This window comes from Schistocerca americana, chromosome 2 (assembly GCF_021461395.2).
Source record: "Schistocerca americana isolate TAMUIC-IGC-003095 chromosome 2, iqSchAmer2.1, whole genome shotgun sequence".
Lineage (NCBI taxonomy): Eukaryota > Metazoa > Arthropoda > Insecta > Orthoptera > Acrididae > Schistocerca > Schistocerca americana.
The window spans coordinates 880279222-880292824 of NC_060120.1; the positions used below are offsets into that span (position 1 = coordinate 880279222).

Sequence of the window (13603 nt, forward strand, 5' to 3'; positions counted from 1 at the left end):
CTCTCTCTCTCTCTATCTCTATCCATCTATCTATCTATCTATTCAACTATCTATCTATCTATCTATCTATCGCCCCCTCCGCCAAAGTAGCTATATGATATACAGTGAAACGCCAAAGAAACTGGTAAAGGCATGCGCATTCAAATACAGAGATATGTAAATTGTCAGAATACGTCGCTGCAGTCAGCAGTGCCTGTATAAGACAACAAGTGTACGGAGCAGTTATTAGATCGGTTACTCCTGCTACAATGGCAGGTTATCAAGATTTAAGTGAGTTTGAACATGGTGTTATAGTCGACGCACGAGCGATGGCACACAGCATCTCCGAGGTTGCGTTGAAGTGGGGATTTTCCTGTACGACAATTTCACGAGGGTAGTGAATATCAGGAATCTGGTATAACACCAGATTTCCGAAATCGCTGAGGCCGGAAAACGATCCTGCAAGAACGGGACCAACGAAGACAAGAGAATCGTTCAACGAGACAGAAGCGCAACCCTTCCGCAAATTGCTGCAGATTTCATTGCTGGGCCATCAACAAGTGTCAGCGTGCGAACCATTCAGCGAAACATCATCGATATGGGCTTTCGGAGGCGAAGGCCCACTCTTGTACCCTTGTTAACTGCACGACACGAAGCTTTACGTTACGCCTGGGCCCGTCAACACCGACATTGGTCTGTTCATGACTGGAAACATGTTGCCTTGTCGGAGGAGTCTCGCTTCAAATTGTATCGAGCGGATGGACGTGTACGGGTATAAAGACAACCTCATGAATCCATGGACCCTGCATGTCAGTAGGGGACTGTTGAAGCTGATAGAGGCTCTGTAATGGTGTTGGGGGTATGCAGTTGGAGTGATATGGGATCCCTGACAAGTCTAGATATGACTCTGACAGGTGACACGTATATATACTGTCTGATCACTTGCATCCATTCATGTCCACTGTGCGTTCCAACGGACTATTGCAATTCCAGCAGAACTATGCGACACCCCACACGTCCACAATTGCTGCCGAGTGGATCCAGGAACACTCTTCTGAGTTTAAAGGCTTCCGCTAGCCACCAAATTCCTCAAACATGAACATTATTGAGCATATCTGGGATGCCTTGCAACGTGCTGCTCAGAAGAGATCTCCACCCCCTCGTACTCTTACGCATTTGTGGACAGCCCTGCAGGATTCGTGGAGTCAGCTCCCTCCAGCACTGCTTCAGACATTAATCGGGTCCATGCCACGTCGTACTGCGGCACTTCTGCGTGCTTGCGGGGTTCAAATGGTTCAAATGGCTCTGAGCACTATGGGACTTAACATCTGTGGTCATCAGTTCCCTAGAACTTAGAACTACTTAAACCTAACCAACCTAAGGACATCACACACATCCATGCCCGAGGCAGGATTCGAACCTGCGACCGTAGCGGTCACGCGGTTCCAGACTGAAGCGCTTAGAACCGCACGGCCACACCGGCCGGCTTGCTCGCGGGGGTCCTATATGATATTAGGCAGGCATACCAGTTTCTTCGGCTCTTCAGTGGAAACTGCACTGTAGCGTTCATCAACAAACGAACTCTCTTTCCAAAAAAATAATCTAAATTCCAGAAAATATGTTTAAAGGTCTAAAATTACTTGTATCAAAAAGCAACCGACAGAGAGGGATCACTGCGGTAAATGGAGTTTTAGTAACAACAAATTTCACTGAAGACAAAGTGAAGTGTATGACACTGTACTCTTGTAGCGGCATGATCAGAAACAGTTACAACAAACTGATGCAGAGCGCTGCTAATGTGGGAGGAGGATGAAAGCACAATTACACGGCTACATACGAGAACATTGTGACTGACAATATGGCGTATAGAGTTAGTGTTAGTTGTCTCTCCATGTTGCTTGATTGACGGCGAATGAGTTATATGCGGGCCGGCCAGGGTGGCCAAGCGGTTACAGGCGCTACAGTCTGGAACCGCGCGACCGCTACGGTCGCAGGTTCGAATCCTGCCTCGGGCACGGATGTGTGTGATGTCCTTAGGTTCAAGTAGTTCTAGGTTCTAGGGGACTGATGACCTTAGAAGTTAAGTCCCATAGTGCTCAGAGCCATTTGAACCATTTTGTTATATGCGGTACTTGCGGATGGAATACAACCAGGGGGCTTTGGCAATCAATTAAGTGGGGCTATTGTCTCTGTAAGGACTAGCCATCACGAAGACAGACTGACCTCGCTGGGGACGGCCCAGAATAGTTAACACAAGGCACACATTGAGCGGCGCATCGTTAAAGGATTAATTAAAGGTGTCGACGGTGATTTAAGTAGAACTTAACGGTAGAGCTAACGTCTTAAGAAAACTTCAGAATTACTTTCAAGCAATGGCTTAAGGAGGAAGATCACAGTTGCTCCGAGCATTAGGAAAATAAATGGACAGTTCAGAAAAACCATAGCAAATTCGTCAGCAACATGTACACACGACACGTAAACGGACAGATATAAGAGAAACCAAGAAGCTGATATTTCGGGAAAGCCGGTATTCTGTGGTAAAATGTTCTGAAGTGCGATTTCATTGCATCCCGGGCGAAAGTATTAAGAGGGTGCGTCATAAAATTTGCCACGTATTCCAGCAGTTCACCAACCTGAAAACCTCTGGCTGAACAATTAATCGTACGACAATTATTTGGAAAGGAGCAAGGAATAATAAGAACAACAACATATATATAATTTTTTAAAATATAATAACAGTCATTTCTTTAGTTGAATTTGTCTGTTTGTACTATCTGTAATCGTTTTGTCGTAACATCCAAGAAACTGCATTCTTCCAAAAACTTCCTGTACTCGAAAATTAAGTGGCTTAATACGTTGTCTGCCACGTGAAGCTATAAAGCCTGGTTTTAGTGGGAGCAGAACTTTTGCCCCGCGTACTACGTGATGCGACCGGCGTAGTGCATCGTCCCCTCGGCAGTGGTAGGAGAATGAAGGTGTTTTCCGACAGAGCGCAATCCGTAGTGCGTCAGCGCTTTACGTCAGTGAATCTCGACAAGTCTAGTGCGTTATATGTTGCGTTCTAGTGAAGGAATTGCTGCCAGTCAGGTAAAGTTCGTGTGCCAAATGCCTAGAAGGTGAGCTAGAAAGCTACAAGTGCGTTTCAGTGCTGAGGAAGATAAAATGTCGATTAACACCGTGTCAAAAATATGCTGCTATCTGCTTTCCTGTGCTTCGCGTATGTCTGTAGCAAATAATCCTCTTCTTCATCGTCCATTATATGTTTGGCTATCAGCAGTGACTTTCAGTAACTGCAAGTACTAAGCACTGGGTTCCGTCGGAAAACCCCTTCACTATTTTATCACTTTTGACAAATCGAGGAGTTTTGTTTTATTTTCTCTCACGCAACCCAGCAATACGGTCACGGGCGCCCATATCCATGGGCAAGAGGGGAGCGGGGAGGCTAGCTCTCAGGGGAAGAAAAAAAAATAGCGTAGTCCGGTGTTTTTATTTCAAGAAAAGTATTTAAAATGTATTATGTTGGTTTTTAACAGGGTTGGAACTGAAACTTTTTCATGTCGCCATTCGTCTTCCAGAATATTAAAAATACACCATATTCTCCGGTCTTGCCCTCACCCCTCCTCGTACAAACTATCGTACTGGCACCCTTGAATACTGTACAGTAGAGTAGCACTTCTAAGCAACAACATTTTGTTTCAACACTCTTCCCAGGCAGCACGTGTGGAATGAATAGTTAACGCGCTTGCTGTTTCATTTCTGGGAAAACACAGTTTCGCAACTTGTTTAAGTTTTGCTTCCCTGCGGATGAAAACCGACCTGTCCAGTTCCCGCGGCACAAAATTCCTGCTCGTAGGAAAACCAGTCTTACGGAAATCCCTGTTAGGCCACGCGGCGCTGCTTTCAAGGGCGCTGCTATAGCACAGCCAGGCGCACTTCTAAGTGACGACATTTACTCGGGCAGGTGTGTAAACATACTAGGAGCCCTCCTGATTGGCCGTGCGGTCTAACGCACGGCTTTCCGGAAGGGGGGGAAGGAACGCCTGGTCCCCGGCACGAGTCCGCCCGGCGGACTTGCGTCGAGGTCCGGTGAGCAGCCCAGTCTGTGGATAGTTTTTAGGCGGTTTTCCATCTGCCTCGATGAATGTGGGCTGGTTCCCCTTATTCCGCCTCAGCTACACTATCTCGGCGATTGCTGCGCAAACAAGTTCTCCACGTACGCGTACACCACCATTACTCTACCACGCAAGCATAGGGGCTACACTCGTCTGGTGTGAGACGTTCCCAGGGGAGTGGGAGGGGGGGGGGGGGTCCACCGAGGGCCGAACCGCACAATAACCCTGGGTTCGGTGTGGGGCCACTGCGGCTGCAGCGGGGACGGAGCCTTTCTGTCGTTTCTAGGCCCCTGGTTAACATACAACATACAAACATACTAGGACCAATGTTTCTTGTCGGAATATAAGACAATTACGTTTTGAATGAAATCTTATTGACAATGATTCAACACGTTAAGTTCCAACTCCTATTTGTCTTGCGTATGGTTTGGTTCGCTAGAGAAGTTCTCTTCAGAATCGGCATAAGGTCGGGTATATGTTTAGGTTACGACAAAGCAATACAAACATTGTAGAATTGTTTGACGTTTACATTCACTTAGTTATCTGCGATTCTTGGTCCAATGCAGACAAACATCTGTCTTCAGCCTTGAACGTGAAAATGTCAGTCGAAGAGTATGAAAGTGGTAGTACTGAAATTATTTGTGCTAAAAATCGGCGTAGAGTGGTTGTGTTTCTGGAATCAAAGGAAGAGGAGGAACATGTTGATGAATGGCATGATCGGAGAAGTGATCAACCAAAGCTTTAATCAGACCTCTTGGGGTTAGAATTTAAATTTTGAGTATAAGGTCAGATTTAACGGATAAATTGTTCGAGGCCATTGCCGAACAAACTTACTTGCCAGCAGTGAGAAGATGGATGGATACTCGCAGCGCAGTGAAATACAAAAATGAAGTAAAACGATTTTTTGGGCTAGTTATATGGTTGGGGTTGGTTAGACTATCATCTTTACATTTATACTAGCCCCATGATACTGCATATATGCAAACATTTCCGAAAACAACATGTCCAGGAACAGATCTGAAATATTACTGAGAATGACATGTTTTGCTGACAACAGAAAGAGTAACTGCTTGTTCAAAATACAACCACTTACAGACACTTTGGAAATGAATGTCAAAAAAATATTACAATCAACACGAGACACACGTATATGTATTTATGACTTATTGATCCCGTTTCGTGGCCGTACTATATTTAGACAATATTTAAAACAAACCTCAAGAATTAAAATATTTACGTCGCGCTGCAGACCTCATTACACGTATGCCCTTCTCGCATATACAAGGGAATTCTAGAAGAGGAAAACTTTGCGCCCACTAACAACGTAATGTCTCTTTGTAGAGATTTATTCGGTAAGGTATACATGTTGTATACCAACAACTGGTATACGAGTTTAGAACTGGCAGACAAAAAATGGTTCAAATGGCTCTGCGCACTATGGGGCTTAACATCTGAGGTCATCAGTCCCCTAGAACTTAGAACTACTTAAACCTAACCGCTACGGTCGCAGGTTCGAATCCTGCCTCGGGCATGGATGTGTGTGATGTCCTTACGTTAGTTAAGTTTAAGTAGTTCTAAGTTCTAGGGGACTGATGACCTCAGAAGTTAAGTCCCATAGTTCAAAAATGGTTCAAATGGCTCTGAGCACTAGGGGACTTAACTTCTGAGGTCATCAGTCCCCTAGAACTTAGAACTACTTAAACATAACTAACCTAAGATGTAGATCACACACATCCATGCCCGAGGCAGGATTCGAACCTGCGACCGTAGCGGTCGCGCGGCTCCAGACTGTAGCGCCTAGAACCGCTCGGCCACCCCGGCCGGCTATGTCCCATAGTGCTCAGAGCCATTTGAACCATTTTTACTATGGAAGTCAGTCCCTCAGGTCTTATCATCCTGTTCCTTCTCCTTATAGTGCTTTCCACATGTTCCTTTCCTCTCCGATTCTGGGCAGAACCTCGTGATTCCTTACCTTATCAGTCCACCTAATTTTCAACATTCGCCTGTAGCACCACATCTCAAATGCTTCGATTTTCTTCCGTTCCGGTTTTCCCACAGTCCAGTTTCACTACCACACAATGCTGTACTCCAGACGTACGTTATCAGAAATTTCTCCCTCAAATTATGGTCTGTGTTTGATACTAGTACATTTCTCTTGGCCAGCAATGCCCTTTTTGCCATTGCTAGTCTGCTTTTGATATCCTGCTTGCTCCGTCCGTGATTGGTTATTTTACTGCCTAGGTAGCACGATTCCTTAACTTCATCTACTTCGTCACCGTCAATCCTGATGTTAAGTTTCTCGCTGTTCTCGTTTCTACTACTTCTCATTATCGTCCTCTTTCTTCGATTTACTCTCAATCCATATTCTGTACTCATTACACAGTTCATTCCGTTCAGCAGATCATGTAATTCCTCATCACTTTCACTCAGGATAGCAAATGTCATCAGCGAATCGTGTCATTGACACCCTTTCACTTTGAATTTTATTTCCACTGCTGAACCTATCTTTATTCCCATCACTGCTTCTTCGATGTACAGATTGAACAGTAGGCGGAAACACTACACCCCTCTCTTGAACCCTTTTTAATCCGAGCACTGCGTTCTTGGTCTTCCACACTTATTTTTCGCTCTTGGCTGTTGTACATATTGTATACTACCCGTCTCTCCCTATAGCTTACATCTATTTTTCTCAGAATTTCGGACATCTTGTAGCAATTCACATTGTCGAAGGCTTTTTCCAGGTCGACAGATCCTATGAACGTGTCTTGATTTTTCTTTAGTCTTGCTTCCATTATCAACCGCAACGTCGGAATTGCCGCTCTCGTGCCTTTACCTTTTCTAAAGCCAAACTGATCATCATCTAGCACATCCTGTTTCCTTTTCCATTCTTCTCTATATTATTCTTGTCAGCAACTTGTATCCGTGAGCTGTTAAGCTGACTGTGCGATAATTCTTGCACTTGTAAGCTCTTGCAGTCTTCGAAATTGTGTCGATGATATTTTACCGAAAGTCAGATTGTATGTCGGCACTCTCACACACTTTACACACCAATGTGAATAGTCTGTTTGTTACTACTTCCCCCAATGATTCTGGAGATTGTGAGAGAATGTTATCTATCCCTTCTGACTTATATGATCGTAAGTCCTCCAAAGCTCTTTTAAATTCTGATTCTAATACTGGATCCCCTATCTCTTCTAAATCTACCCCTGTTTCCTCTTCTATCATTTCATACAAATCTTCCCCCTCATAGAGGCTTTCAATGTATTCTTTCCACCTATCCGCTTTCTCCCCTGCATTTAACAGTGGATTTCCCGTTACGCTCTTAATGTTATCACCCTTGCTTTTAATACTACCGAAGGTTGTTTTGACTTACCTGTATGCTGAGTCTGTCCTTCCGACAATCATTTCTTTCTCGATGTCTTCGCATTTTTCCTGCAGCCATTTCGTCTTAGCTTCTCTGCACTTACTACTTATTTCATTCCTAAGTGACTTGTATTTCTGTATACCTGAGTTTCCCTGAACATTTTTGTACTTCCTCCTTTCATCGATCAATTGATGTATTTCCTCTGTTACCCATGGTGTCTTCGCAGTTACCTTCTTTGTACCTATGTTTTCCTTCCCAACTTCTGTGATGGCCCTTTTTAGACATGTCCATTGCTGTTCAACTGTATTGCCTACTGGTCTAATCCTTATTGCTGTATCTATAGTCTTAGAGAACTTCAAGCGTATCTCGTTATTCCTTAGTACTTCTGTATCCCAATTCTTTACGTATTGATTCTTCCTGACTAATGTCCCAAACGTCAGGTTACTCTTCATCACTGCTACATTGTTGTTTAAGTCTATATCTGCTCCTGGGTATGTCATACTTTCTAGTATCTGATTTAGTAGTCTCTGTCTGACCATGATGAAACCTAGCTGAAATCTTCCCGTATCACCTGGCCTTTTCGAAGTATACTTCCTCCTCTTGTGATTTTTGAACAGAATTTTCGCTATTACTAGCTGAAAGTTGTTATAGAACTCAATTAGTCTTTCGCCTCTCTCATTCCTTGTCCCAATCTCATATTACCAGTAACGTTTTCTTCTGCTCCTTCCCCTACAACTGCATTCCAGTCTACCATGACTATTAGATTTTCGTCTCCCTTTACATACTGTATTACCCTTTCAATATCTTCATGTACTTTCTCTATCTCTTCATCTTCAGCTTGCGACGTCGGCATATATACCTGAACTATCGTTGTCGGTGTTGGTTTGCTGTCGATTCTGATAAGAACAACCCTATCACTGAACAGTTCACAGTAACACACTCTATGCCCTACCTTCCTATTCATTAGGAATCCTACTCCCGTTATGCCATTTTCTGATGCTACTGATATTACCCTACACTCTTCTGCCCAGAAATTCTTGTCTTCTTTCCATTTCACTTCCATGACCGCTACTATATACAGATTGAGCCTTCGCATTTCCCTTTTCAGGTTTTCTAGTTTCCCTACCACATTATCCTTTCGTTGATTATTCAGTCTTTTTCTAATGGTCACCTCCCCCTTAGCAGTCCCCTCCCGGAGATCCAAATGGGGGACTATTCCGGAATCTTTTGCCATTGGAGAGATCATCTTGACACTTTTCATTATTACAGGCCGCATGTCCTGTAGATACGCCTTACTTTCTAGTTGAGCTCTTACTGAATACTTAAATTCAGAAACTTTATATTTTATATAAAAACACCACCAAGAATTACCAAATTCCGGAAAAAATTAGTCGTACACCTCACAAATTGCCGGGACGAAGACATTCCATTTAGCAGTATTGCTCATACCTCTGTAAATCCACGACAAAAACTAAAACTTGGAAAATCCTGTCAGTGCGAGGATGTTCTAAACTGTACTATGAAGAAAAGTGCCACAGTTTGGTAGAGAAACTGTTTGTATATTTATTGCGATTCGCTAAAAATCCGTTAAAATGCTGTTGTCGGAGATATTAAGAACATTAATGGAACGATCCTGTAATTTAAAAAATTCAGTAAATGTTAAAAAGATAGTAAGTAATTATCTACCATAATAATATTTAAAACAATGTATTTGAAACAGTGTAATTGTTTTAGCTTTGTACTGAATTTTACACTGCCAGTCGCTGGTGACCGACGCGCACTTAACGTGTTAACTTTTACGTTTTATCCTTTCACAGGTTTCAGTTATATTTCATTCCACTTAAAAACAGTTGTTCTTAGGTATAATATTTGCCAAATAGGATGATCTTCAACTGAACAACCTTACAGCTATTTGTTAAAAAGCTTTAGGCATGATACATGATTTTTACGCATCACTAGTTGTGGCTGTTATGTCAGCTGAAATTCAATGGCAAACATTATAATCTTGCCTTATGTGATACTATCACAGAACTAATTGCAACATGACCAGCTGAAAAATGCTCATGTTAGAGAACAAAAAAGGCGAATATGCTCCTCTTTAAAAGAATGACAGAAAAGTGGGAAACCAACTGCCTCAATCCTAATTCCACCTTCCTCACCAAAGAGTTTGGCATGCGTACATACTCGCGCTCTTTCAACACAGGGCATTTTAAGTCCTTTTATCCAGCCCTCTTTTTAGTGTAGCCTCCATACTCATCATTTCCCTTTCACTGCCGCCGCGCACATAGATTGTGGCGAAAAAAGTCAAGAGATAACGATTTCACACATACAGATGGCGGTAGTATCGCGTACACAGGGAATAAATGGACATTGTATTGGCGTAGCTGTCAATGGTATTCAGATGGTTGACGTGAAAAGGTGTCCGACGTGATTACGGCTGCACAACGGGAATTAACACACTCTGAAAGCAGAATGATAGTTGGAGCTAGACGCATGGGACATTCCATTTCGGAAATTGTTGGGGGATTCAGTATTTCGAAATCCACAGTGTCAAGAGCGTGCCGAGAATATCAAATATCTTGCATTACCACTCGCCACGGACAACGCAGTGGCGGAAAGTCTTCACTTAACGACCGAGCTGCAGTGTTTGCATAGAGTCGTCAGTGCTAACAAACAGGCAGCATTGTGTGAGTTAGCCGCTTATATCATTGTGGAACGAACGACGAATGTACCCGCTAGAAAAGTGCGACGAAATCTGTGGTTACTGAGCTATGGCAGCAGTAGACAGACTTTGCTAACAGCACGAAATCGCCCGCAGCGCCTCTCGTGAGTTCGTGATCACATCAGTTGGACCCCAGACGACTGGAAAACCGTGGCCTGGTCAGATGAGTCCCGATTTCAATTGGTGAGAGCTGATGGAAGGGTTCGAGTGTGGCTCGGACAGCGCGAAGCCATGGATCCAAGTTATCAACAAGGAACCGTGCAAGCTTGTGGTGGCTTCAGAGTGGTGTGGGCTGTGTTTCCATGGAATGGACTGGGCTCTCTGGTCCAGCTGAACCGATCAGTGACTGGAAAAGGTGATTTTCAGTTACTTGGAGACCATTTGAAGCCATTCATGGATTGCCGGCAGCGGTGGTCTAGCGGTTCAGGCGCTCAGTCCGGAACTGCACGACTGCTACGATCGCAGGTTCGAATCCTGCCTCGGGCATGGATGTGTGTGATGTCCTTAGGTTAGTTAGGTTTAAGTAGTTCTAAGTTCTAGGGGACTGATGACCACAGATGTTAAGTCCCATAGTGCTCAAAGCCATTAGAACCATTCATGGACTTCATGTTTCCAAATAATGATGGAATTTTTATGGCTGACAATGCGCCATGTGACTAGGCCATAAGTGGTCGCGAGTGGTTTAAGGAACATCCTGGTAAATTTGAGCGAATGATTCGGTCATCCAGATTTTTTCCCATTTAAGTTCGCCAGTCTGGGGGTGTGGGGTTGTCCAGAACACCCCCCGTCCAAGTCTCCTTTCATCTCTCTCTTCTCGTTTTAATTTCCACTCTCTCTCTTTTGCTCCCACTGCTACTGGCTGCAACCATCCATCTCTCTCTCTCTCTCTTACTGTCACTGTCTATTATTATCCATCACTATCTCCTTTCTCTTTGGCTCCTACTGCTGTTGTCTTCACCCATCTCTCTTTCTCTTTCACTGACACCTTCCCTCCCTCACCATCACTGCCTCCTCTCTCCTTCTCTTCCACTGGCACTGTCTCCTCACTCTTCCACCGTCACTGTCTGTCTGCTACTCTCTTTCAGCACAAAAATAGTCGAATATGTCCGCATACATAAATTTTTGTTGAGGAAGGCGGAATGATGATTGAGGCAGCTGGTTATTCACTTTTATGTCATCACAGCATATTCGCCTTTTTTTGTGCTCTGTCAGGAGCATTTTACAGCAGGGTGTGCTGCTTAGCAGAGTGATTCAGCTGACTCTACCTATGGGTTTTATGCAATCCGCAACGCCTTCATAAACCTCTCATTCGTTACATGCAAACCATTAGCCCTACAGAAAAAAATGAAGAGGACCTTTTTGTAGGAAATTTAATGAAAAATTTTGTACTGGATGCGTTTTTCTTGACGGCGATGTCATCCTTCTACAGTACAGCTGTTCGTGTCTCGGAGCCAGAGACGTGCAAAAGTGGTTTGAGGAACATTATAGGGAACTCAGGTTGATGTCAAGGTGACCAAATTCGCCTGATGCAAAACCTACGGAACACATCTGGGTCCACCGAACGCTGTCACTGTGAACGCAAATCGGCGTCTCGTTATTTACACGAATTACATGATCTGTGAGTAGACATCTAACGCCACATATCTCCACAAACCCGCCAACCAACTGTCGGATCTCTGATAAGCAGAATCAGTGATTGATTTCGTTCCAAAGAGGGACAAACAAACTATTAAGCAGGTAGTCATAATGTTTTGCAGAATCAGTATTCGGCTCCAGTGAAATCGCGTGCAACGTTTTTATTTTTCTTAGGTATGATAATCAGACAGTGTTGACAAAATTGTTTCGAAGATCCTGTTGCTTACTACGAATGAAATTTTTCTTTACGAAAAGAAGATCGTCTGTCGAAGCATACCAGTGATTGGCGTATTGCGAACTTCCTTTTATGTCAGGCACAATCACATTCTATCACCAAATTATAATTGATTTCGGCCTAAGCTGGCCATCTTCAGGTGCTGTTGTTTCCGTGCGGCATATGGAGAACAAAAATTCTTTATATGGGTTGCCATCGCAATGGACAATGTGTAACCTGGTGTATGGTCCTCGTGCCAAAATAAAGGGTGCCTCAAAGTAATGCCTACACTCGCTGAAACTGTATTTCTCTCTAACTAAAGCCGATTAAGATGAAAAATTTTGGTATCATATACATTAACATGTAACTCGAAGTGGTATATGCTGAAAATGACAACCTTCCACAGCAGGGTATCGTCGACAATAGCTTAGAACAAAGGACATACCACTATTACTGTTTGGAACAGCATCGAGGGCTTACTCATTTTGTCTCTTAGATCATCCAGTATTTGCGGTTTTGCGGCATACACTGTGCCCCTGACAGTATCCCAAGGACAGAAGTGTACAAAGGTCAAGTCCGGCGATCGAGCTGTATATTCCACAGCACTTCATCTTCGACCTACCAGTCACTAAGAGAAGGGCGACTGACAAATTCCCATCACGAAGTTGAAAGTGAGGTGATGCTCCACCACCCTTGGTTCAAATGGCTCTGAGCACTATGGGACTCAACATCTTTGATCATCAGTCCCCTAGAACTACTTAAACCTAACTAACCTAAGGACATCACACAACACCCAGTCATCACGAGGCAGAGAAAATCCCTGACCCCGCCGGGAATCGAACCCGGGAACCCGCGCGTGGGAAGCGAAATCCCATCACCCTGAAAGTAATAATCTTCACTGACAAAAAGGTCAAACTTAGAGTTACTAAGCGCAACAGTTCTACATAAGAGGCACTGCTTCGTATTGTGTGTGCACCTGAATCACTGTATCAACGCGTTCGTGATCTGTTGAACGTTTTTCTTCCGCCAGGTCCGGTCTGTACAACATGCACCGTTCCCTCAACTTCAAAATGGTTCAAATGGCTCTGAGCACTATGGGACTTAACTTCTAAGGTCATCAGTCCCCTAGAACTTAGAACTACTTAAACCTAACTAACCTAAGGACATCACTCACATCCATGCCCGAGGCAGGATTCGAACCTGCGACCGTAGCGGTCACGCGGTTCCAGACTGAAGCGCCTAGAACCGCACGGCCACAACGGCCGGCCCCCTCAACTTCCAACTTGTCTCGGAATCCTCTAATTGTTAACAGTAAATGTGGTGGTCTTCCAAATTCAACTCTCCGACGTCATCGAATTCCACTCACATTCTCAGTTTTCCAATCACAGTTTAGCACATGCTTCCGTTTCTCAAACGATAACGTCATGCTTATTTTCCATGCTGCAACAACTGGAAGCGTTGTCAAGTTTTTCGCTACCTTCTGAATTATTATACAAAAAAGAATTAATTATACCAGCTTTAATTAAAGAGAGAGAGAATCACTTTCGAAGAGTGAACACACTATTTTGGACATCTCG

General features: G+C 43.9%; 1 protein-coding gene across 3 annotated transcripts in view; it reads right to left on the reverse strand.

Moving 5' to 3' along the window:
• The window catches only part of LOC124594795 (lactosylceramide 4-alpha-galactosyltransferase-like), a 463646-nt gene that overhangs the window by 112011 nt on the left and 338032 nt on the right, over positions 1 to 13603 (reverse strand). The window lies entirely within an intron of this gene.